Here is a 24,521-nt window from a genome sequence, read left to right as displayed (position 1 = left end):
AGTCCTATGTCCAATTTTCTAAGGAACCGCCAGACTGATTTTCAGAGTGGTTGTACAAGGTTGCAATCCCACCAACAATGGAGGAGTGTTCCTCTTTCTCCACATCCTCGCCAGCATCTGCTGTCACAAACCTTTCTTATTGGTAGCTTGACAATAAAGTGGATGCAGTTATTCAAAGAAGGAACATTGAATGGGTGGTGCTCCAATTACAAAATTAAAAACTCCATGTTTATCCTGGGTTTCTGCTTGCTCATGTCAGCTGACTGTAAAAGGGGTGGGTATTTAAGGAAAACTGTGTACATCCTGTATAATACTGTCTATATGCCAGTCATCAGCACACCTAGGGTTACATCCTCCAGACATCGGTTTCTATTCTTCAACACAGTTAGACTTTATCCTCTACATAGACCTCTAGGTGCTGTGAAAGGCATCTTCAAGGCTCTCTTGGAAACTCTTCAATGCCTTTTAATAGCTCAGAACAGCAGTTAGATAAGACACCAACGGTCCTAACTCCAACCTTCACTGGAGGTGGTTCTTGAGTCTAACTTCAATTGGTTCACTTGCGTTGTGATGGTGTGTGAAGGAAAGAGCTCACATTTACATAGTTCCTCTCAGACCTAAATATTTTTTATGAGGGATGTAATGTGTGAACTCCAGCATTTTCTGAAGTCAGGGTTTGTTTTTGTTATTTTTTTTTACTAGTTCTGAGAAATAATTGACCAGTTTTTATGACTCACGAGTCATTCAGCTCTTACGATGTCTGTATTTAGACATTTCCTGATCTCATCACTAGAGTGAGCACTTATGATGAGTGTTACAGACATGCCCTTTAAAAGTTGGCACTGGTGTGACTCTCAGTTCCCAAACAAATGAAGAAGTAAAGCTAATTGTTGAACAAGCACAGGATGCTAAGGAGTAAATGTAAAATCACAGCGTGTGCACCAGTCCTCAGGACTAATGAATGATCAGCTGGGGACAGCCCTATGTCAGACACTTTTCTCTCCAAGAACTTCTGTTTACTGTCTAACCAAAATGTGAGGGCCACATTCTCATCAATCTCATTGTAATCTCTATTCTAGTCAAAGCACTCTTCTCACCAACTTTCAACCTATTTCAACATCTCTAAAGGCCTATGTAAATTTTCATGCCTTGTACAATTTACTCCACAGAATCACACAGCTAGGGGGAACCTCAGGATTGTATTCAGTGCCATTGTTTCACTGGTGAGAATATAATGGTTTATCAAGGATGAAGAATCTGACCACTTGGCAAATTAGTGGCAGAGAATGACCCATGCAGGACCCTGCTCACACCTACCCACGACCTAGAATGTCCCACTGCTACTGGCACATCCTTCCACTTCCTCTGATTTCTATTTCCTGATAATCTATTTTGATCATTTGAAACATTAGCCTTTCTCTTAGTTTCTTAGTTTCTTACTTTCTGAATTGTTATATAAAGGTAATGCTCTAATGACATGGTGTCAGCTTTTACCCCTGGGCACTCAACTCCTGGGTGCCTCACATTGGAAGGACCTTAGACATTAGTATGATGTTCTGTCATTACGAAGTACTTGATGATTTCTCATTTTTCACCCTCCTGATAAATACAGATTGTCGACTACTCTGGTGGTTTGGGGCGCATCGTTGGCGCTGTCCGTGGTGCTGATGCTAGTGGCAGTGGTGATGAGAAAGCGACCTCTGAAGAAATGGATCTTCCAGACACCTTGGTCTTGTATTTCCAGGGCTCCAAAGTATTCTTGTTATGTTACCTGAGCAGATCAATACATTAGGGGAAAGTATATCACACCCGATGTTGTTGGTGGAAAGAAAAGCAAAGGCTACAGTGTTTCCTAGTATCCACGATATAAATAGTGTTAACACAATGTCTGTTTCTATGTACCCCATGATATGAAGTGAACTTTCATAATCAGTGAGCTGGCTCGTGGTGCCTTCTTGGTGTCTCGACATTACTCAAGTAACTCAAAGTAAGAGAGACCCATGGTATAAAGTATCAAGATGGCTAAGGTAAGAAAGACACTTTGTTCCCAACATCCATGTTTTAAGATAGTAAAATAACAACCATGGTTTTTAAAGAGAGTCATAATCCTATGGCCAACAAATGCAATTAACCTAGGTGTTCATCCTATTTCGATGAATAGATAATGTGAATTATATATACACATATATATATATACTCACACATATATATGTATATACACACATATATATGTATATATATATATATATATATATATATATATATATATATTAGCCAGTGTTCTATTGATGTGAAGAGATGCCATGACATGACTATGGCAACTCTCTTTTTAAAGCATTTAATTGGGGGTTACTTACATTCAGACGTTTAGTCTATTATCGATAGGGTGAGAAGCATGGTTGCAGTCAGGCAGACATGATGCTGGAGAAGTAGCTTGCGAATTATACATCCATATCCACAGGCAGCAGGGAGAGGGAAACACAGGACTGTCTTGAGCATTTGAAATTCCAATGCCCACCTCCAGTGCAACACTTCCTCTAACCACGTCACACCTACTCCAATGAGACCATGCCTCCTAATCTCTGTCAAGTAGCATCACTCTCTAATGACCTAGAATTCAAATATATGAGATGATGAGGACCATTGCTACTCAAACCACCACAATACACAAAGGGATAACACTCAATCATAAAAAGGTAAAATTCTGTCATTTTCAGAAACTAAAACTGAATGGCTTTAAGTGAAATACAGAAAGTCAAATGCTATGATTTCACCTTTGGAAGGTGAAAGGTTTATCTCGAAGAAGTAGGGAGCAGATAGTCGTTACTAAAGCATAGGAATACTATTGAGGGTACAATGAACAGAAGCCAGAAATTAGATATAGCAATGCCATTGAATCAGAGGAATAACCTCTCATACTTATGTAGCACGGGAGGATAGTCATGGCTGACAACAACTCACCTAACATTCTTAAGTAGCCACTAGAGATGACTGGATATAGCTTGGCATGTAAAAAGCCTTGCTGCCATTCCTGTTTGATTTCCAGCATCCACAGAGGGGAAAGAGAGAACAGACTCCCACAAGCTATCCTCTGACCTCTATATGGACACCATGACATGCATGCACCCACACACAGGAAGAGGCAAATAAACATATAAATAAGTAATTAAATGTAAAAAAAAATAAGTTATTTAGTTTTAAGAAAATGATGTATGTGGAAGGTGCTATCCATACCAGTCACCCTGAATGGACCACAGTACAGTGTATACTTGTATAGAAATGACATTAAGTACCTTATAAATACACACAATTATATTACATGTCAATTTAAAGATTAAAATATTTTAAATCGAGATCTATTGTTCTAGATGGACTCATGTTTTTCTCTGTGGCACAATCAACTCTTTTTAGCATAAAAGAAGCCCATGGGGCCACGTGTTGGCAAAGAGCCCTACTAGACAAGCAATATGATTGATAGAGCGCTGGTAGATACCTCTCTCAGGCATTATCTTAGCTTCACAATAGCTCCATGCATAACAGATCATTCTTGTCTCTGATTTTCAGATCAGAAGCTGAGCCTGGAAAGGTTAGGACATGCATGCCACAGCACACGGCTGGATTTTAAATCTCAGTACAGTGCCATCAGGAGCAATAGAAACAACCATTTCTAATGACTCTGAACCCAGTGGGTCGCAAGCACTGGTAAAGAAAGGGATTAGCCCCACCATAAGATTTAAGGGCTTAAGAGAAGGACTTCTCACCAAATAGTTTCCAGTTTCTGTCCAAACCACTGATACTCATGACTTAGTTCCTTACAGGAAATGATGCATTGAGTTCCAAGAACTTCACAGAGTTAACAACTTTACCAGAGCAATTCCATCATCAAAGTGCTCGTAGGAGAAATAGAAGATCCTGAAAACAAAGGAGACAGCACTGACACATGGCAGGTAACAAAGACAAATGAGAGGAGGAGCTGGTGAGATGGCTTGGCTAAGCATTCCCTGCTCTTCCAGAAGACCCTACTTTGTTTCTCAGATTCTGTATCAGGTAGTTCACAATTGCCTATAACGCTAGCTTCAAGGGATCTGTCACCCTCTTCTGGCCTCCACAGGAACCTGCATATACAGCACCCAGATACACACACACACACACACACACACACACACACACACACACACAGAGAGAGACAGAGAGAGACAGAGAGACAGAGAGACAGAGAGACAGAGAGACAGATACATAAACACATACACACACCTAGATGCACACATCCATAGACATACAGATACACAGATACACAATAAATAAATCTAAAAGAAACAGAAAAGTAAAATAGAAAGCAAAGACCAATAGTACTGGCTTCCCATGTTGGCTTTTTGTCCCCAAAGACCTGATCGGCTCCCACACAGAATTTTTCTGGCCACTGTGAATAAATGTTGAATATCTAACTAAGAATTAAAATCCTAGATATAAGGACTGGCTCCTCAAAACTGCATTTAGAGTATTTTTATATTTCAAAAAAAAAAATGTGTCCATATTGCAGGCTTTATCTGTCACGTGCCTCCCTACCACACTGCTCAGGTCCTAGATCCTCTAATATGGTGTGACTGGAATGCCAAATGATGTATTCACTTCCTGAAATCTTGTTGATTATTTGCATTTGGCTTCCATGGCCTGCGTGCCTGGTTTTGTTCCCTCTTGTACTGCAGCCACTGGGCTTTCTTCTCCCCCCAAGAATTACTCTCTCACTTCCCATGGCTCTGCTTCTGACCCTTAGCATCTCTGCCTTCCCACTTCACTCTCCACAGGAAACCACAGCCTCAGTTTCACTTCCAACTGAAGGGTGGCGTCTTTTCAGTGCACGTGAGAGCATCTAAGAACCTTCGAGAATGCAGTTTGCATTAGTGAATGTGCCTGTCAGCAGTCTTCCAAGAGGATATCCCAGCTTGACAAACCCATCAAAAACTACCAAGAAAGGTAGAATCCTGTAAGAGATGAGTAAAATAAAGTCTTTATTCCAAGCTGAACTTCACCAACCAGCAGGTTTGTCTGTGTACAATGAGGCTTTTCCGCACACCCCAAAGCATTGTCTTTGTCAAGATGACTGGGGTCAGCACATCCCTTTGCTACTTTGGCTCAAGGCTCCCTTACATTTGAAGATGATGATTCTTTGCCCTTTCATATGGTCCCAAAATTTAAGATGGAAGAAGAAATATCAAAGGGGCTATTTGAAAATAAGACAGTAAAAGCTAAAATTTGATTTTTGCACAGCCATGTGTCTTACTTTGCTTTTTATTGCTGTGACAATAAATAACACAGTGGGAACAATTTGCGGAGAAGAAGGTTTATCTTAGTTTACATTTTCTCATCACAATCCATCACTGAGGGAAGTCATGGTGGGAACCTAGAGTCAGGAACTGAAGCAGATGCCATGGAAGGGCACAGCTTACTGGCTGGCTGCCCATTGCAAGCCCAGCCTGCTTTCTTATATATACCACCTAAGACCATCTGTCAAGGCGTGGCACTACCCCCAGTGTCCTGTTCCCTCCTACACCAATCATTAATCAAGAAAATGTCTTATAGACCTCTCTCTAGTGGAGGGATTTTCCCAACCTAAGTTCCCTTCTCACAGATGGCTCAAGCTTTCCTTAAGTTGACAAAAACTAACCAGGTTACTAGGTGCCTATGTTCTGCCACCGCTCTGCATCACTGAAGTTGCCACTAGAATTCTGCTCAGCTCAACTCACAAAAATGCTGCTACAGTTGCCCAGCAAGCCAGTGGCATAGTGCCATCTCTCACTCCCAAGTAACCTCTTCTGTCTTCACCTGCTAATTTCTCATTTTGAGAATCTGGGAGAGAATTAGCCCAAAGTTGGAAGTTGTTCTGGTTTCATTCCCATTGCTATGATAAAAAAAAATATCCTGACAAATAGCAACTTGTGGGAGAAGGTGGTTTATTTCAGCTTCCAATACCAGGTTACAGCCTATTGTGGGGATGTCAAGGCAGAAACTTAAAACATCTAAGGACTTCACATCTGGTTGAAAGCAGAGAGAAATAAATGTATATACATGCTCACTTTGCTTGCCTATGCTCAGCTGGGCATGGCTTGGTCAAACAGGTGGGAAATCCATGGTAGGGTTGGTGGTAGATGAGGCAAAAAGCTAGGTGTTTTCTAGAGACTTTGACTCCAGATCTGGGGGATTTAAGGAAGGGCTCTGGCAAGGGGAGATTATACACAGTAGGGGGTGGATGGAATAGGTATCTAGATCTAGGAGAAAGAGGAGCGTCTCCCAAGTGAGGGATTCATAGGATCATGATGCTAGGACAGAGAGCAGTAAACCAGTAGAAGGAACGCATGGGCAAAAGCCCTCGAGGGATCACGGGATGAGCTCTCCCTGAGATCCCTTGAATGAGGAAGGCTCACACCGTGGGACTCACTCTCAGGCTCTCTATGGAAGACTTGTGCCGCGGCAGCTAAGGGGCCAAGTTCTTACAGAGGAAAAGGAGTTGAGCAGAGAGTTCTCTGAAGAAGAGAGTTTGAGAAGAGCTGAGGCTTTGCAAAGGCCAAAGCAATTGACAGAGCAAAAGGTGACGGTTGGAAAGAAAAGGATGAAGTGTACCCCAGAGCACTGCAAGCAGGCGACTGGCTCAGGACATTTGAGACCAAGGCTCAGCCCAGCACCTCCTGGTGAAATAACTATATTCAACCCTATTATAACTCCTCCTCCTTCCTCTCCTCCTCCTCCTCCTCTTCCTTCCTGTCCTCCTTTTCTCTCTCCCTTGTCTCTCCATTTTTCTCCCTATTCTTTTTTCCCCAATATCTCTCCTTTCTTCTTTCCCTCCTTCACTTTCTACCATCTCTGTTTTCCCACACTATAACTCTAGCTTCAAGGGAAGCTGGAGTTTTGGGGAAAAGCCATTAACTTGCCATTCGTTCCATCTGATTTCCATAGGATCAACATTTAAAATAATCTCTTGCACATGAAAGTGATTGTATCTCCTCAAATACGTATAAATAGACAAAAGGACCTTCTCTTTCACAGGGGACAATCCTTGTGAATCTTGCTGCAAAGGGCTGCTTCACATTGTACCTGATAGTGGGGTGTGTGCATGTGTGAATGTGTGTGTGTGTGTGTGTGTGTGTGTGTGTGTGTGTGTGTGTGTGTCCCTAAGCTAATTTGGATCTTATTGTCAAACTTGCCTTTGGGGAAACTTAGTTTTCTTTCCCCTTCTTCTTTCTCAACTCTGTTCTTGACAAGAATATCTCTATTGGGAAAACTTTACTCTTTACTCTACCCTGCACTCTGACATGGTGGGATGGTAAGCACGAAGATAGCTCTATGTTCACTTGCTTGTGTGTTGTAGCTTCTACCGACACCTATGCAGATAGTCACTTGGCTCCAACAACCTTTAAGTAGGCTCCCTTACTCGGTTTCTAAGCTTCAGTCTTTAACACCTTATAGTGTGGAAGCACATCTGAAGTCAGAAATAAGGTCATGGCAGGGCTTCTGGGAGCTGGCAGCTGACAGAGCAGACTAGGACTCCCTTAGTAACAAAGATACAGAGAAGCTGGTGAAGGGAAGTGTCGCATACTCAGACATACTGCCTTGGCACAGCCTGGAATACGGCAAAGACCCAGATATTTCCGAGTCAGTTTCCTATTTCCCTCAGAGGGAACCACTGTTTCCTTTGCTAGTGTTGTCATCGTTGTGGGCAAGTGTTACAGCTCCAGCTCCTATGAAAGCTAGTCTCCTCAAGCCAATGAGAAGAACACTACATACAGGTCTGAGGAGGGTAGATCTGAGCTTGACAATGACTCCAACATGGTATCTGGCCTGTCTGTCTACTTGAGTGACAGAACCGCCATTTTCTCAGCTGCACATGAAGAGAATGAAGCCCAGTTACCAGGCCATCAAGAAACCTGAAGACATTTCAGGAAGATAGACTCTCCATCAGTGTCATGAGACGCTCTCTTCACAAGCTCTAGTGCAATGTAGGCACACAGTACTGAACAAAATTAAGAACACAATAAAGCTTCAGAATGCAAAACCGGAAGTATTAATATGAGCAGCATAATCAATCTACCCTAGCCTTTGTCGCCAAAGCGATACAAGGTACCAAGATGCAGCCATAGGAGTGAATCGCAGTGGGGAATCAGATCAGAGGAGACTCACAGGGGTGTTGCATCTACCTTTTCCCCTCCACATATAGATGAGAGCATCTTCATAGTGATGTTCAGGAAAATGAACCCATTTGATGCCCTTTCCCTTGCCATGAGCATTGTTTTAGCTAATAAAAGATGATCCTTCCAGTACCCAGAATTCCCCTGGCTCTGGTGATTGTTCCAGGGTGGTCAAATCTGCCTAGCCCTCAGGTCTCCTGCTTTATGTTGGTGGATACCCAGTTGCTAGACTTGAGCAATAATCCTTGTAGCCAGTTGCTGTTGACAAGTTTGAGGGAAGCCAACCTCAAGATGGCATAAACATCAATGGGAGAGAGGGAAAATTCCCAAACCTGGGTCACCTGCCACATTTCACCATTCTGGAACTCCATGAAATATTGGAAGTTCACTCTAAGGGCTCAGAGTTCTACACTCTTCACTGTTTGTGCATTTTAATGGATTTCGATTCTCTGAAATTTAATGCATATTACACTTGATTCTGAGCACATGAGTGCCATCTATAGTTCTGACTCAGATGTTGCCTTTACTGTGATGAACAACCTGTCCTGGATATGAATTCCTGTCCCACAACTTGCTTGCAGAGCTTTGAGTTTTACCAGACCTAAGTCTGGGAATTTAAACTTCAACTTGCTACTATTAGTCATAGGCCTCCCTCATTCTTTCACGCATCCATTCAAATACTCAAGAAAATTTTATGAAACCTTCATTATGTACCAGTGAGTACTAGAGATGGGCAAGAAAGCAAATCTGAGCATCATCTGTAAATCACACCCCGGGGTCTTCTGTACGTCTCTGTGTCTAATGTGTTCTATCTGTACCATCCACATTCATGTTTCCTTGCTATGCAGTTCTACCTCTAGTTCTCAAAATTTTCAAGAGAACCATGACTTTCATTTGGCTGGAAGACAAGAGAGTGGATTCCAGAGTCTGCCCTCACCATTCAGGAAGTTTGTATGGAGTTTGGAAGGCAATGGTGATATACAACACTGCTTCCAGAGCAGGGCTGTATAATTAACTCTGGTTAAGCATTTATGTACTTGCTGAGCCCAGTGGTCTAGAAAGAGAATCAGGAACCTCCAGTTCTTGGGTGAGTTTCTTAGTGGCTCTCTATCTTTTATAAAAGAGTACATTCAGCAATCTCTGAAGGTCAAAGATAATTGCAGAATTCCAACCTTGGATTTGAAGGTTAGTGAGGGTAGATATCAAAGATTGGAGGACCAGGCAGAGCCCCAGCAGCCTGCCATGCATAGAATTGTGGTTTTTACAACATGGACAACATTCGGTCTTTCTAGCCTCTGCTTTGCTCTCTAGAGCTGTCGGCACATCTCCTTTGGTATTTTCACAGCCCACCTAATAGAACTACATTCCTGCCTGACCTTGTCTCTCTGACCTTGAAGTACTTGGGAGTAAAGAGATAAAGGGCAGCTCTGGCAGATAAAAATATGTCATTTACTTTGTGCACTGTGCATACATTTATGACAGTATTGTAGGATTATTTCATCATCCCCATTACACAGTTATGTACACTGAGGTGCCAAAGGTTTAAAATATCTTGGCTGTGGGTCTTGGTATGCCCTGGGTGGCTCTAATTTACAAAGTAGCAATTGCCTTCATTTTGAGGTTTGTGCACTGTAGACACTACTACCTGTTCCAGCAACAACTGTCGCAATAAAGAGCTTGAATTCAAGCAAGTAAAAAAAAAAAAAAAAAAAAAAAAAAAAAAAAAAAAAAAAAAAAAAGCAAGCAAACTTACTGAAGTAGAATGGGAACACATGCGCATGTGGGCATATTCAAATGATATGAGAAAGTAAGCAGGTCAAGAACTCAGGAAGCCCACCAGCCCAATGAGGATCCCAACACTCTTTTCTGGACCCCATAAAACAGGCACACAGCACTGTGATGGTGATGGCCCCACTGACTTGTCGTCTGACCACTGGGTACACGCGTCAAGGGACATATGGGAAAGGGCTCCTAATGGACTCTGAGGCTTCAGTTCAGCACGGCCCTCATTGCATGTGCAGCTCACTCTAGCTGTCATCCATCCACCTATCCATCCATCTGTCAGTCCATCGATGGGTCTGGCCTGGCTCTGCACCTCTCTGTCTCTGGGATTCTAAACCTTTGCAACCCATTCCTGCTGTTCTACAGCTCAGCTCTACTGCTCTCAGCAGCTCTCCTGCTGGGCTTTCACTGTCTCATTTAGCCACCTGCAGGGATTCTGTGTCTCTGTATAAACTATGTGCCTCTGACTCCAGTAAGGCCTCTGGGAATGCTGCCCTGTGCTCTTTAATCCTTTTGTAGCTATTTTTGAGGACAGACAGACAGACAGACAAATAATATGTTGTGGTGTAATGTGTAATCTGAGAGTTAATACTTGTAATTAAGATTAGAATAGAGGAAACTGTGATTACTAATGGTCAGCTATCAATGCAAATTAAGACTAGTTGGCAGCCAAAAAGTAAGAGGAAGGAGGAGGAGGAAGAGGGAGAGAAGGAGGGAAAGGACGGAGAGGGGGAGAAGAGCCTTAGAATTAGCTGTTGTCATGAACATTTGAGGTACTCTGCTGTCTTTCCCTTATTAGGTTTGTGACTTGGCACTTTTGGAAAAAGTCATGCAGGGAATAAAGAGAAGAGGGTTGGAAAGTCAATTACCAACAGAGCTCCATGGTTCTCAAAATTTCAAGAGAACCATGACTTTCATTTGGCTGAAAGACAAGAGTGTAGATTCTAGAGTCCGACCTCGCCATTCAGGAAGTTTGTATGGAGTTTGGAAGACAATGGTGATATACAACACTGCTTTCAGAGCAGGGCTGTATAGTTAACATGACAGCTTGGTCCTGTAGTTACCGAGTCCTTGGTGTGGCCTTTCTGGTTCTTCTCTTGCAGATCAGTGGCTCTGGTGACTGAATTTAGTCTTGCATTTCCTTAGTGAACCCACTACAGAGGTTCTTATGGACTGGTGCTACTAGAGGTCTGTGCCAAATAAAGAATATTTGGAACTTAATCTAGATGTCCCTACCATCCTTAAGCAAATCTAGATGGCCCTATACTTGTGTAATTTTTAAGACTGGCTCGCTGGAAGAATGGTTCCAACTCTTTTCTATATTACTCAATTGCCTTTTCTGTGGTTTTGTTGCCACCAAATTAACCTTCCACCTCCCTATAACCATCTCCAAGGTAGAACTGGTTGGGACCACACACTGCTATGCCCCGAAGTACACTGCTTGCATTTTACATCAGTTGATGGACATCTCCTCATGGCATCCTTATTGTAGAGTTCATAGCAGAGTTCCCTGGGACATGGGCAGTGAATCATTTAGCTCAGTTCTGCTAAGCCAAACTCAAATAGTGTCCTCACTTAACCTTTAGTCTTCACAAGAGACACGCTTGTGCATTTAGTCTTCACCGAGACAGGCTTAGGTTAGCCTTTCCCATCTTACCTGTGTCCTTTGCCCTAACTCGCGTGTCTTTCCTAAGACTTGTTTTATGGCAGTCTCCTTCCCCCAATACCAATAGGTTCTACTGCTGAGAACTACAGATCACTCAACAGCCAGGCAGCCCAGGGAGTGGCGTCTCAGTGTTCTGAGCTCTGGAATTGGAGCTGAAGACAGATGAACATGACAGTTTCCCTCTTCACCTTGTCTTATTAATGTTCTTTTAGTAAGCTCAGGAAACAACTCAAAGCAGGAGCATGTTAGGGACAGGCAATAAACAGTTTCAATATGTCTCAGGACACAGTGGAGGATGAAGATTCCCCTGGTCCTCTTTCTCCAGGAGCCTGGATCTGATTTCTGAACAAAGGTGGATACTACTCCCTGATTCACGTTCTTCTCTCAGACCTCATTCATTCTTTTCTTTCTTTCCCCATGTTCCCTGCTCTCTTGGGTGGATCACGGAGACAGTTATGGCCACAGTTTTACACATGTGCATGGCACAAAGCTTCACAGGTTTCAGAGTCGCAGACCTGAGTGTGTGTGGTTAAGTTTTCAAGGGTCTTGATTTTTGCTTCCCACCGCCAAGCTTGAGCATGGGAAATCATAGAGGTTTGAGAAAAGCTGTCAAATCTCAAAAGGGCCAATGCACCTCTTCAAATCAAAAGCTCAGACAGGTCCTCATTCCCACATTCTGGACAGTCCTTTGATGCCCGTGTATTTCCCTGCCTTTCATTTTTTGTGGTCCTCCTGTTGTGTTGTCTTCCTTCTCAGGACCCAAGACAGAAATCCATGCAGAGATAGTTGATGTCATGCCAGACATCACCTCTTGAAAATATTCTGCATCTAAGTAAAAGTATTGGTAATTCGCAGTTTCATTATGAAAATCACAGTAGGCTCTCAGCTGCCTATGACTGACAGGAAGCTCTCTTCTTCCTCCTTTGTTCTTGGGTGTTCTGCATTCCCTGGCACAGCTCATATTAATATTCTTTAATGAAAGCAGTCACCGAGCAGTTCTTCTAGGGTAGTTAAGACAGGTTAATGATGGTCCTGCTGCAATTTGTGAGCATCCTCTGATGAACGCCGAATGGATGGAAATGTAAAGCAATCGATGTTTTCCATTTTCGAGGGCGTTCATTCATCCCATATCTCAATCTTCCAGTTGAGCAGTCAATTTGCTGAAATTCTGCTGCTTCTCTTTGTCCGTTTTCTTGCTCTGGTGTTCGTGTTGGATAATGAAGTACTGAAAAATTGAGAGAGGAAATTAGCATAATGAACCACAAATGAACCAAGAGAGAAAAGCATGTGGGGATAACACACTAAAAGGTGCAAGTTTAGATGAAGTTCAAGAAAAGCAGAAGCCCAAGAATGGTTTGAAGCAAGAATGTGGACATTAAACATCCCAGGAAGAATTAGCTATTAGGAATAGTTTCACAGTGACCCCATACCAGCTATCTGTTATTCCTATATGCCATAATGGCCAATCACAATGGCATTCAGTATTAAATGCTTGCTCATACAGTAATGTCTAGAATCAGTGAAGGAGTTCTCAGGTCAGGGTCAGCTGGTTGTATGCTGACCTTGAACTACCCAGACACAACCATAGTCCAGATAGCTTTCTTTGCATCTGCTGACATCTCATTGGCCAGAGTAAATAACAGGCCTGAGGCTTGCGTTAGGACAGGGACAAGTCACTATGCCTGTACTGCCGTTGAGGAAGTTGAGGCTTGGCAAGGCTATGGCTGCAGGAAAAGGTGAAGAACTGGATCGACTCTGCAGTCTAATGTGATACATGTTTGGCTGAAGTCCAAGACTAACTGCTACATCAGCATTTACTATAGCAACGACAAGTCGGCCTCTCGTTTCTTGACTCTGGATGAAGCCTGAGAAGGTGGTCAATTGTCTACAGCCATGTGGGTACAGATAAACTGAATGTCTGGAGGCTTTCAACTTCAGTAAGCATTATCAACAGTATGTGCACTGTGAGAGAAGCAACATACATACAGGGATGATATGTCTCGTTCTGTTTGTGTTCCTATAACCACACTGGAGACTGGAGACCTTTTATTGAACAAAATGTGCTTCCTCTCAATTCTAAAGACTGGGAAGCCCACTAGGAAGGTGCTTGTATCTGCTGACAGTCTCTGATTGGTCCAAGGATGATGGATTCAAGAATGCCCAGGGCTCACAGATGCAGATGATAGGCTAGGGACACTGAAGATACTGGAGGTACTGGGAACGGTGGAGACAGGGACCTGGAACAAGGTATGGTGATCCAAGCAAGGGTGATCTGGGATGATGATTCCTCCCCCCTCCTCCTCCTTCTACTCCTTCTCCTCTCCCTTCCTACTACTGCTTCTCCCTCCCTCTTTCCTTTCTCCTTCTTATTCCTTCCTTTGTTCTCATTTCTTCTTCTTCTTCTTTTTTTAAATTTTATATGCATTGATATTCAGCCTGAGTGTAAGGCTATTGGATCCCCCTGGAACTGGAGTAACAGACAATTGTGAGCTTCCATGTGGGTTCTGAGAATTAAACCTGGGTCCTCTGGAAGAGCATACAGTGCTCTTAACCAGTGAGCCATCTCTCCAGATCACCCTTCAGTTTCTTTTATTTACTTATTTGTTTGTTTGTTTGTTTGTTCATTCATTCATTCATTCATTCATTTTACAACCCAATATCATCCCTTCCTCTCCTCTCAGTACCCCCTCATACAAGTTTTTCCCCATTCTACCTTCCCTTTCCCTTTTGTAAAGGGGAAGCCACCCTCTTGGTGTCAAGCCCCACTAGCCCCTCCTGCTCCCCATTGCCCAGCCCCCTCTGGTTCTGTCTTATGTCACCACAGGACTAGGTGCATCCTCCCCCACTGAGGCCAGACAGGGCAGCCCATTTATGGGCACAGGATCCACAAGCAGGCAGGCAACAGGCTCAGGGACAGCCCCTCCTCTAGTTATTGGGGAACCTGCATGAAGACCAAGCTGCTCATCTGCTACATATATGTAGGGAGCCTAGGTCCAGCTTGTGCTGGCTCCTTCATTGGTGATTTACTCTCTGGGAGCCCCCAAGGGTCCAGGCTAGTTGACTCTGTTGGTCTTCTTGTGGAGTCCCTGACCTCTTGTGGTGTCTCAATACTTCTCCCAACTCTTCTGTAAGACTCCCCGAGTTCCATCAAATGCTTGGGTGTGAGTCTCTGCATCTCTTTCCATTGGCTGCTGGGTAGAGCCTCTCAGAGGACAGTTTTGCTAGGTTCGTGCCTGCGAGCAAAACAAAGTACCATTAATAGTGTCAGGGATTGGTTCTTGCCCATGGTCTCAATTTGGGGCAGTGATTGATTATCCATTCCCTTCATCTCTGCTCTATTTTTGTCCCTGCACATCTTGTAGACAGAACACATTTTGGGTCAAAAGTTTTGTGCGTGGGTTGCTATCCTTAACTCTCCACTGGGAGTGGCCACTTCAGAATTCATATTCCCTACTGCTAGGAGGCTCACCTAGAGTCACTCCCATAGACCCTCTGGGACCTCTCCCTATCCCAGGTCTCTGGAACATCCTTGAGATTACCCTCCTACCCTGATCTCCCTTCTCTCTCCCCTGCTCTCCCTACATATGACCTCCCCCACTCCCCACTCCTCCCCAACCCTTCTTCCACCCAGTTCCCTCCTTCTGTCAACCTCCAATATCTATTTTGTTTCCCCTTCTGTGAACGATTCAACCATCCTCCCGTGGGCCCTCCTTGTCATTTGGATTATTTGGGTATGCTGATTACAGCATGGTTATCCTGTACTTTATAGTTAATATCCACTTATAAGTGAGTGCATACCATGCATGTCCTTTGGGGTCTGTGTTACTTCACTCAGCATGATATTTTCTAGTTCCATCCATTTACCTGCAAAATTCATGATGTCCTTGTTTTTAATGGCTGAGTAGTATTCCGTTGTGTAAATGAACCACATTTTTTTTTCTTTATCCATTCTTCAATTGAGGGGCATCCAGGTTGTTTCCAATTTCTGGCTGTTAAAAATAAAGCTGTTATGAACACAGTTCAGCAAGTGTCCTTGTGGGATGGTGGCGCATCTTTTGAGTATATGCCCAGGAATGGTATAGCTGGGTGTTGAGATAGAACTATCCCAATCATCTGAGAAACTGCCAAATTGATTTCCAGAGTGGTTGTACAAGTTTGCACTCCCATCCACAGTGGAAGAGTGTTCTAAGGGAAGACATTCTAACCACAGATAGATGGCTTTGCCTCTCCTTTATAATTCAGGTTTGGGTCTCGGTGCCCCCAGAGACTCTTTCCATCTATCATGGAGCCGTATTCCCTCCAGTGACAGGTGGAGTCATGCTGTGCTCAGCCAATCAGGACTAAGAAAATGAATGACTGATTTCCTACTTTCTTCCATGACTAAGCAATCTTAAAAATATTTGTAAAACATTGGTAATTGGGGCTGGAGAGATGAATTGACAGTTAAGAGAACTTGCTGCTCTTGAAGAGGACCAGCACCCGAGTGGCAACTCACAACAGTCTGTAAACTCAGTTCCCGGGCATTAGAAGCCCTCTTCTGGCTGCTAAAGGCACCAGGCACCTATGTTGCACACACACAGACATGCAGCCAAACACTCACACACATAAAAAGAAAAATAAATACATGTTTTTGAATGGTACTAAAATAAAGCCTCTTTATTCCATTTATTACTTAAACCTAGCCCCGTGCCATCAACAGGATCAATCCAAATGTCGCTTTACTGCCATCCTTGAGACAGTGATCCATTCAAGCCAGCTTACAGCTAGATGACTTCTAGATATGCTTTAAATGCCTGTCGGTGTCCTCTCTTAGCTGCTGGCATCCTTTTCTCTGTTACACACATGGACTTTTTAAAGAAGTCTTAAATTATCTAATATGCTTATAACAAAATATTATTTATCAAAAGAAATCTAATACTGGTACATTGATATAATATTGATACATCGATGTAATATGAATATATTGGTGTAATACTGATGCATAGATGTAATATTGATACAGAGGTGAACCTTGAGAACACCTTGTAGGCAGCCTGGAGAGGTGACTTATGTGTCAGACCACTTATTGTGAAAACAAGAAGACCCAAGTTCAAATCCATAGAGCCCATGTGAGAGCTGGGTATACCTGTGCATACCTAACAGCATTTGGGGGTTAGCATAGGCAGATCTTGGAGTTCAGTGGTCAGCCAGCACAGCAGAATTGGTGAGCTTTAGGCTCAGTGAAAGACTGTCTCTCAAAACATAAGATGGAAGCTGTGGTGGCTTACATCATCAGTCCCACAACTTGGGATCCAGAGGTAGGTAGGTGCATCTCTGTAAGTTCCAAGCCAGCCAGGGATGCATAGTGAAAACCTGTCTCAAAAATATTACAAAAGAAGATGAAGAACAACAGAGGCAGACATTCAATGTTTTCTTCTAGCCTCTGTGTGTACACACCTATTCACATACATCACACATATGCACATATATGCACATGCCCCCAAACACCATATGTACATATGTATGCATACACACATACATGCACATCACTACATACACACCATACATATCACACATACACACCATCATACACACATACAAGCACACCATACACATGTATACAATTACACATACAAACATACAACACAAATATACATATCACATACATACATATACAATACATACAACATATACACACACAACACACACATGCACACCATACATATTATACACACACATACACAACACATATACATACAAACATACATCATACAAACATATGTGTATATATGTATATATATATATGTATATATACACACACATACGCAATACACCATACACACACACACATAAGCAATACACCATACACACACACACACACACACACACACACACAAAACAAAAAAACAAAGAGGAGTTAGGGCACATATGCCATGGAAGACTAAGGATAGGGGACTCCACCTATGCAATTATTGAAAAGCCATCATCCTTGTTAGTAAACATTTTCTGGTGCAGCCCTTTAGGAGGAACATCCATACTCCATGAGTTATCTCTCACCTATGGGCTGTAAGGAAGCCCAATAAACTCACTGGTTCCCTGGGGTGAGCTTCATAGAACCATACCTTGGTTTGTCATTGAGATCTTAAGAGGAGGGGTAGATGTTATGTCTTTCCCTGGGAAGGAATTTTAGAAACGGGGCTGCAGGGAGCAGAGACATTTTTCTGAATTAATGGTCTCATGTCTAGAAGAGGGAAGACAGAGATGTGGACACAGCAGGGAGTCTTTGTCACACCTGGAACATGTGACACAACACAGCTGGCCATGAGATGAGAGAAAAGAGCCACCAGGAAAATCCTGGCAAGATCATCAGTAAGGAGGGACAAGAAAGGTACCTGGCTTCTCTTCTGAGCCAAGCCACAGTGCTGGAGATCAGAGGAGAAAGAGCCTGCTGCCCTCAGGATGCCCACCCATTCCTTTATTCAATTAACACACACTGTTATCAATCTGCTTCTGTCACACCTGAGTCTAGATTCTTGAGTGCAAAACAGCCAACAAAACCAGAAATGATCTTGCTCCCATCCTGGAGGAGGAGATAACCAATAAACCAATAAACAAGGGACAGGGTGTGTTTGGATGTGGCCATTTTTGATGGTTGATTTGGTTTAAACCATCAATGTGATTCGATCCAGCATCACCATGGAGGAGATTTTCAAAGTGAGACGATCTAAATGAGGCTAGTTCTTAGGCATGTCCTGTGGTAATTGGAGTGGTTGTTGTGGGAACTCTCCTTTATGACGTCATTCCTTGGGTGCGGGTTCTGGATGGGGAAGAGCAGAGAAATTGACCTGAGAAGGGAGCGTGCATATATCCATCTCTCTCTGCTCTGGACTGTGGATGAGATGTGACTAGCTACTAAGTTCCTGCCCCCTTGACTTCTCTGCTGTGATGGACTGTAACCTGGGGTTGTGGGCCACAGTCAACCCTTCTTCTCTAAGTTGCTTTTTGTTAGGGTACTTGCTCACAGCAACACTAGTGAAACTATGACGGTACTGTTACTGAGGCAATGAAGCAGAGAAAGAGTGAGGAGTTTAAGGATTGGAAATTTAAATAAAGTTGCCCGAAAGGCCTCTCTGGGAGCGAGATGCTCCCAGGCACAGCACTGGAAACACCACGTGTCATGAGAAAGCAGTGGGCTGGGTTCTTACAGATGATGAGCTGCAGAGGGACCTCCTGGGTTCCATACTGCTATTCATTCAACAGCCACAGCTGCTGTGGCCAATGGACATGCATGGCTGGGAAGTGCTTCTCTTTTGTGATAGGTACTTTTATATTTCCACACTGGATCTAGTACTGATGGAGTCTCTCTGTTTTGCATATTGATAGCCACTTGACCACAGCCAACGGACTGACTCTTTGGAAGCAAAGCCACTACTACCCTTGTTCCCAGCCAGCACCTTCCTAAAGCCTCACCAGGACATGCAGAGCTATAAGCCTCTCAGGTCTTTTTCTTTTGCCTGCATCTGTTTTCCTGGCTGTGATGGGGGTGGTGGTGGTGGGGAATGGGGGTGGGAGAGAGACTGAGACGAGGGCTCTGCTTTCAGAAGCAAGTGTAATATGAATGGCCTCGGCTAGAGGATGGATGGACCGGGCAGACCAATTGTCCATTAGTGGCTCCAGATCCATTTTCCAGGTTTACATTCTCAATTCATAAAGGTTTAAAAACTATGGGTTTTCATTTTGCTCGTTGTACCTGTAACCTTCACAGACACCCTCGAGGTGTTGGATGTCAGCGGCCAGCAGCTGGGCCCGCGGAGGAAATGTAGCACCTCTGTGGTCGAGATGGGTATTTGGGGAGAAGGGACATTAAACCGGTCAACCAGTGCAAATCAATCAGGCCCTGCCTTTCTCGGAGATCTTGGCTGCGGCTGCTCAGTCAGTCCTTTCGTGTGTTAGGGAATACACTGTGGATAGGGGAAATAGATGGTGGAAATTGCTAGAAAAAGCCAAGACTTCTAGCCTTGGCCGGGGCCCGAGGAAGCAAGACCAAATACTCGTTGTCAAAACAGCGATTCCATAGAAATGTGAATTCTTTCAATCTTCTTTGCACAGCCCCAGATCCATAGGATGTAAATGTACTCGCCCCTTCACTACCTCTGACTAGACTCTACGGAGAATGGCCACAGTACAAACCAGATAGATGACAGGGGCTAAAGACTTCTGTTTCCTCCAAAATCCTCTCTGACTGGTCTGCTCAGTCCCTGTACACATCTGCGCTGGCCCTCCTCCTGTCCTGTACATGCAAGCACTCTTGCTTTGACATTGGCCTTTTCTGGTGCCATAAAGAGAGGCTCAGCCATCCTCACCACACGGCTCAGCCTCTTTCAGCTAAATGGGAATCAGGAGATCATAAGGCTGCTATGACAACAGTTCAGACCGAAACACCTGCATGTACACAGAAAGGGCAAAGGGAAGGTGGGGGCAGGAGGGATCCCTCTAACCTACCCGCCACCCGAAGGCTTCTGCACAATTTCCAACAGCATGTGCACACAGACTGACATGCGTAATGCTAAATATTTCGCCACATAAATGATTTTGAAGGAGTAGGGAGCAGGCTAGAATAATGATTTATAGAATTTCAGAAACTGTGATTTCTTAAGTGTACTTCACAGCAGGGCTATCACAGACACAAAAACGGAGGTTCATCATCGACCCTTTCAGGAAGAAGAAAGGGAGGCTAAGAGTCCTTTATGCTTCTTTTCTGGAGCACTTGGAAGGCCTGTTCAAGTACACACAGACACACACATACACACACACACACACTGCCTCTTGTAACAGCTGATGCTGATCCCACACTCTCCACACTTGACCAAGGAGTGATCAGAGACCTCTCAAGACATTTCCAGAACAGGCGTCAACCTCAGTACCTTCCAAGAGGTGTCTGCCCCAGCTGGCTGCCCCCAGAACTTAGCAAGCAGAATCCCTGGATAGAGTTTCCCTGTTTGGGGTCTCTCTCCCTTTGCAGAGGCCCTGGAACAGAAACCCAGCTGCACTGGTCCTGAAAAGCTAGTCTTGGCAAGTATACAACAGGCTCTTGCTGATGGGAAAGATGTTGGTGTGCAATCAGTGAAGATTCCTGTAGATGGGCTGTTTCCTGTTCATGGTCAAAGGTGATGCAAGGCTGAAGAGCAGTTTTAAAGACTTTAAGAAACAAATCACTAGCTTCCCCACAGGTATGCCACAGGAGAATAGCCACTACACTCTCATTGATCACCCTAGCTATTTCTAGTACTGAAGGTGGGAATGAGCCAAACTCAGGGTAGACTGGGTAGCGTGAATGATGAGTGACATACAAACAGTGTTGCAAGTAGCCAGGGATCCTGGATGAAGTAATCCCGCCCCCACTGTCCTTACACTTGCAGGGTTAGTACCTCCAGGGTCCACCCTTTGTGTGGGTGATAAACTTCCATTGAAAGGGTAAAAGGACAATTGAATGGGGACAGCCATTGACAGCACCTCCCCCCCCCCCTCCTGGGACTAGATTGCACCTTGGTATTAGGGAAAGGCATTTTGCAGGGAGAATGGTGAGCAAGAAAGGAATAGCAGCTGCCCGGGACAGTTAGTGTGAGCGCTTTCGTGTTTGGGGAACAATTAATTATCTAAAGCTCCCGATTTGAAAAGGGGATGTTTAATCTCCTGTTTCCCCCAGGGTCTTAGCCCTCTGACCCTGCTTCTCGACCTTTGCTCTTCCACCTTGCCTTACTCCCTGGAGGCCTGGGTTCTGCACACGGCAGTTTTATTTAGTAAACATGGCTCAAGTTGGAGAGGTTAAAGACTAGACTCTACAGTGGCACCTTTGGACAAAGGCACACTTTCCCCAGGGCAATGTGTCAGGCTGAGAAGGGGCTGGGCATGGAAGGTCAAACCTCATCAGAGTCTATCCCGATTCCCTCAAGAAAGGTTCTCAAGGCATGATGGGAAGAGTGATTATGCCTTAAGTCAGGTGCTGCTATCTTTGTTCCTGTGCTAAGCACTTTGTGCAAGAGAGCTGACTGGTGGCATACCTTGCAGCGGGCACAGCTGCAGCAAATGCAATAAAAAGTGTCCCCAGAGAAAGGGCAGAACCAGTGTGAGAACCCAGGTCCTGGGCTATTTGGAGCCACCGACCTCTCTTAAGCTCTTAGGTATTTAAGGGTGAGGGAGAGAGGGAAAAGGAACACTTTGTTTAAAATCTCAGCCTTTTGGCTTCTGGCAAATTACTTACCTTCTCTGCCTCAGTTTCCTTGTCAGGAAGAGAGAGAAGCATGCACTGGGAAGGCTAACTGGCTCAGTGGTTCATCTGTATCGCTTTTGTAGAAGACCTGGGGTCATTCCCAGACCCCACACGGTGGCTGGCATCCACTCTGAACTCCACAGGATCCAGCACCTGCTTCTGACCTCTGTGGGAACAAGGCACAGATGTGATGCACATACATGCCGGCAAAACACTCACTCACATATAAAATAAACAATCCTACGAGGGGAAAAAAGAAGCAGAGAGGGACCCCCTTTCTGAGGACTACTGTGAAAATTAATTAGTCCATGGCAGGACTAATAATGGGAGATCATAAGGACTTCCTAACTTGCTTGTTTTCTATTCTGACCAGAGGTGGGTTTGTTTTGCTCTGTTTTGTTTTTGTTTTTGTTTTCTGCAAGCCCCACACACTTTGCCTCCCTGGAGTGCTACTCCAGGGCACGCAGCGGATATAGCAAATATAGGAATTTTTGGTTGTTGAAACTTGGGGAAGGGTTGCTACTGGCATCTGCTGGGTAGGGCCCAGCATTGCCAGACCTGGGAGGGTCAGGGCATATAGCACAGCTCCCCACCACCTTGTACGACAAAGACATCTACAACCCTTACTGTCTACGCTGGAGCTTGCATACTGCTTGCCTGTCTCCTAGCCTGTGAGAATCTAGCTGCTGCCCAACCTCAAATGCTGAGGCTCAGGGGGTGCTATTTTCTGTCTTCCACATTTCCCTTAAGAATCCCCAGGAACAAAAGCAACCCTTTGACACAAATTATGTATCCTGAGACACCAGCTACAATATACATTCATGTTAATCAATGAACAAACGCCAATTGCTGTGGCACGTATTGCTAAACAAAGCCCTGGACCTAATGTCTGTAATTTGAGGTGCTCACAAAAGTGATAAGAATCTCTTGCGTGCTGGGTCCTCCTCTGTCTCCTGGTGACACATCCAGTCTTTCAGCTGTCACTCAGCCCTGGCAGATGTGAGGAGAGGGATTCTGTACTGCTGGTCATTCAGGTCCCCTCTGGGGTTAACCCGTGCTGAGCATCCAGCCTCTGACAGAGAGGGGTCCTTTCTGCTTAGGCCCTGGTTTCCTTGGTTACAGTGAGAGAGTAACCATTAACGAGGCAGGGGCAAGGGTAGAGAAAAGAAGGCAGGAGGAGAGTTTGCCCTTGAAATTCCTCCATAATTCTCTCTCGAAAATGGAGATTCAGCAAAATTTACTTCTTGGAGGTCTCTTTTGACTGCCTCTGTAGTGATTTATTTCAGTCTATAGCTGAAAGCTGAATTATTTCTATAGATGTTGACTTTGGCATAAACGGTACACCCGGCATCAAATCAAATCTTGATGTTATGTAAATTCTGAAATTATTCATAGAAATCTCGAACAGATGTGTGCGATGCACCATGCTGCCCGTGTCTTTCTGACCAATCACCATCATTCCTGAGAGGTTGACCAATTCTGACCACGTAGATTCCATCATCAGAGGAGAGAGGAATCCCATCTTCTCCTTGAAAGTTGTGTGTGGGGTCATGACAGCCAAGACTTGAGTCTTAATTCATTTGTTAACCTCTAAAGTAGTAAAAATTATTATTTTTTAACACCATTTGTTGGAATATCCTTAGAAAAGATTCTGTCACTTCTCTGAGCGAGAACATCCTCAACAAGCCACTTGTGGGTGCTAGTAGTACTCACTTTCTGAAGACACTCAGAGTTAAATAGATGATGACAACAGAGCCTTCAGCAAATCACTTCCTGGTTCCTTACTGGGTGTTGGATTACAGACAGTGGTGTTGGTACAAGTGGTCCCTGAGACGTGAAGATCCAAGTTTCCCAGGTCCTTTCTGCTCAACTCCAGCATCATGAGCCACTGTTCAGTCCACCTGAGGGAAAGGAGAACTGGAAGAGAGGTGGAGCTAAATTCCACTCGGTCATTGGCAACCCAAGAGTACAGCCCACTCTACCTGTTAGGAAAGGTAGAACTGTCCTGCCAATCAATAGCGCTGAGCTAGAGTTTAGGACATTCTACTAGGGGCTAACGGCAGCTCCCTCGATCAAAGGATCTCCAGGCTCCACTCTAATCTGAGGTCTTGTTATTTCAGGACCCAGTTTGTGGACCCAAGCTATTGGTGACCTCCCCCAAACATTTCTGTCACACGAGGCAGGGAAATGTATGTTTCTATGAATCTGCTAAAGTGTGCAAGCCAGCATTCTTCCAAGCTCAATAGATATTTGCTGATTGATCCGTTGGCCAGAGCCTAGGCCTCATGACTCACAACACCTTGCCCTTTTCATTTCAAAAAGGCCAATCAATCAACTCAGATATTCTCTACAATGCCACAATATCTGCTGTTCAGTTTAGGAAGTTTCCATAAATCAAAATATCATCCCTATCTCAATCCAACAAGCATATAAAAATTGTACACACACACATACTCACTCATATACACAGGCACATGTACACACATATGCACCCACACATGCATGCACATACTCCTATGTTCATGAACATGCACACTCACACAAATTCATGCTGACATACTTAAAAGGACCTGGTGGTTCAGCCACAAAACAGGACCCTCATTTCTAGGAGAAATTTCATGAGGTTTTTTGTTTTTTTTTTTTT

This window comes from Mus caroli, chromosome 18 (assembly GCF_900094665.2).
Source record: "Mus caroli chromosome 18, CAROLI_EIJ_v1.1, whole genome shotgun sequence".
NCBI classification, from domain to species: Eukaryota; Metazoa; Chordata; class Mammalia; order Rodentia; family Muridae; genus Mus; species Mus caroli.
Note: the sequence above shows the minus strand (reverse complement) of the source record.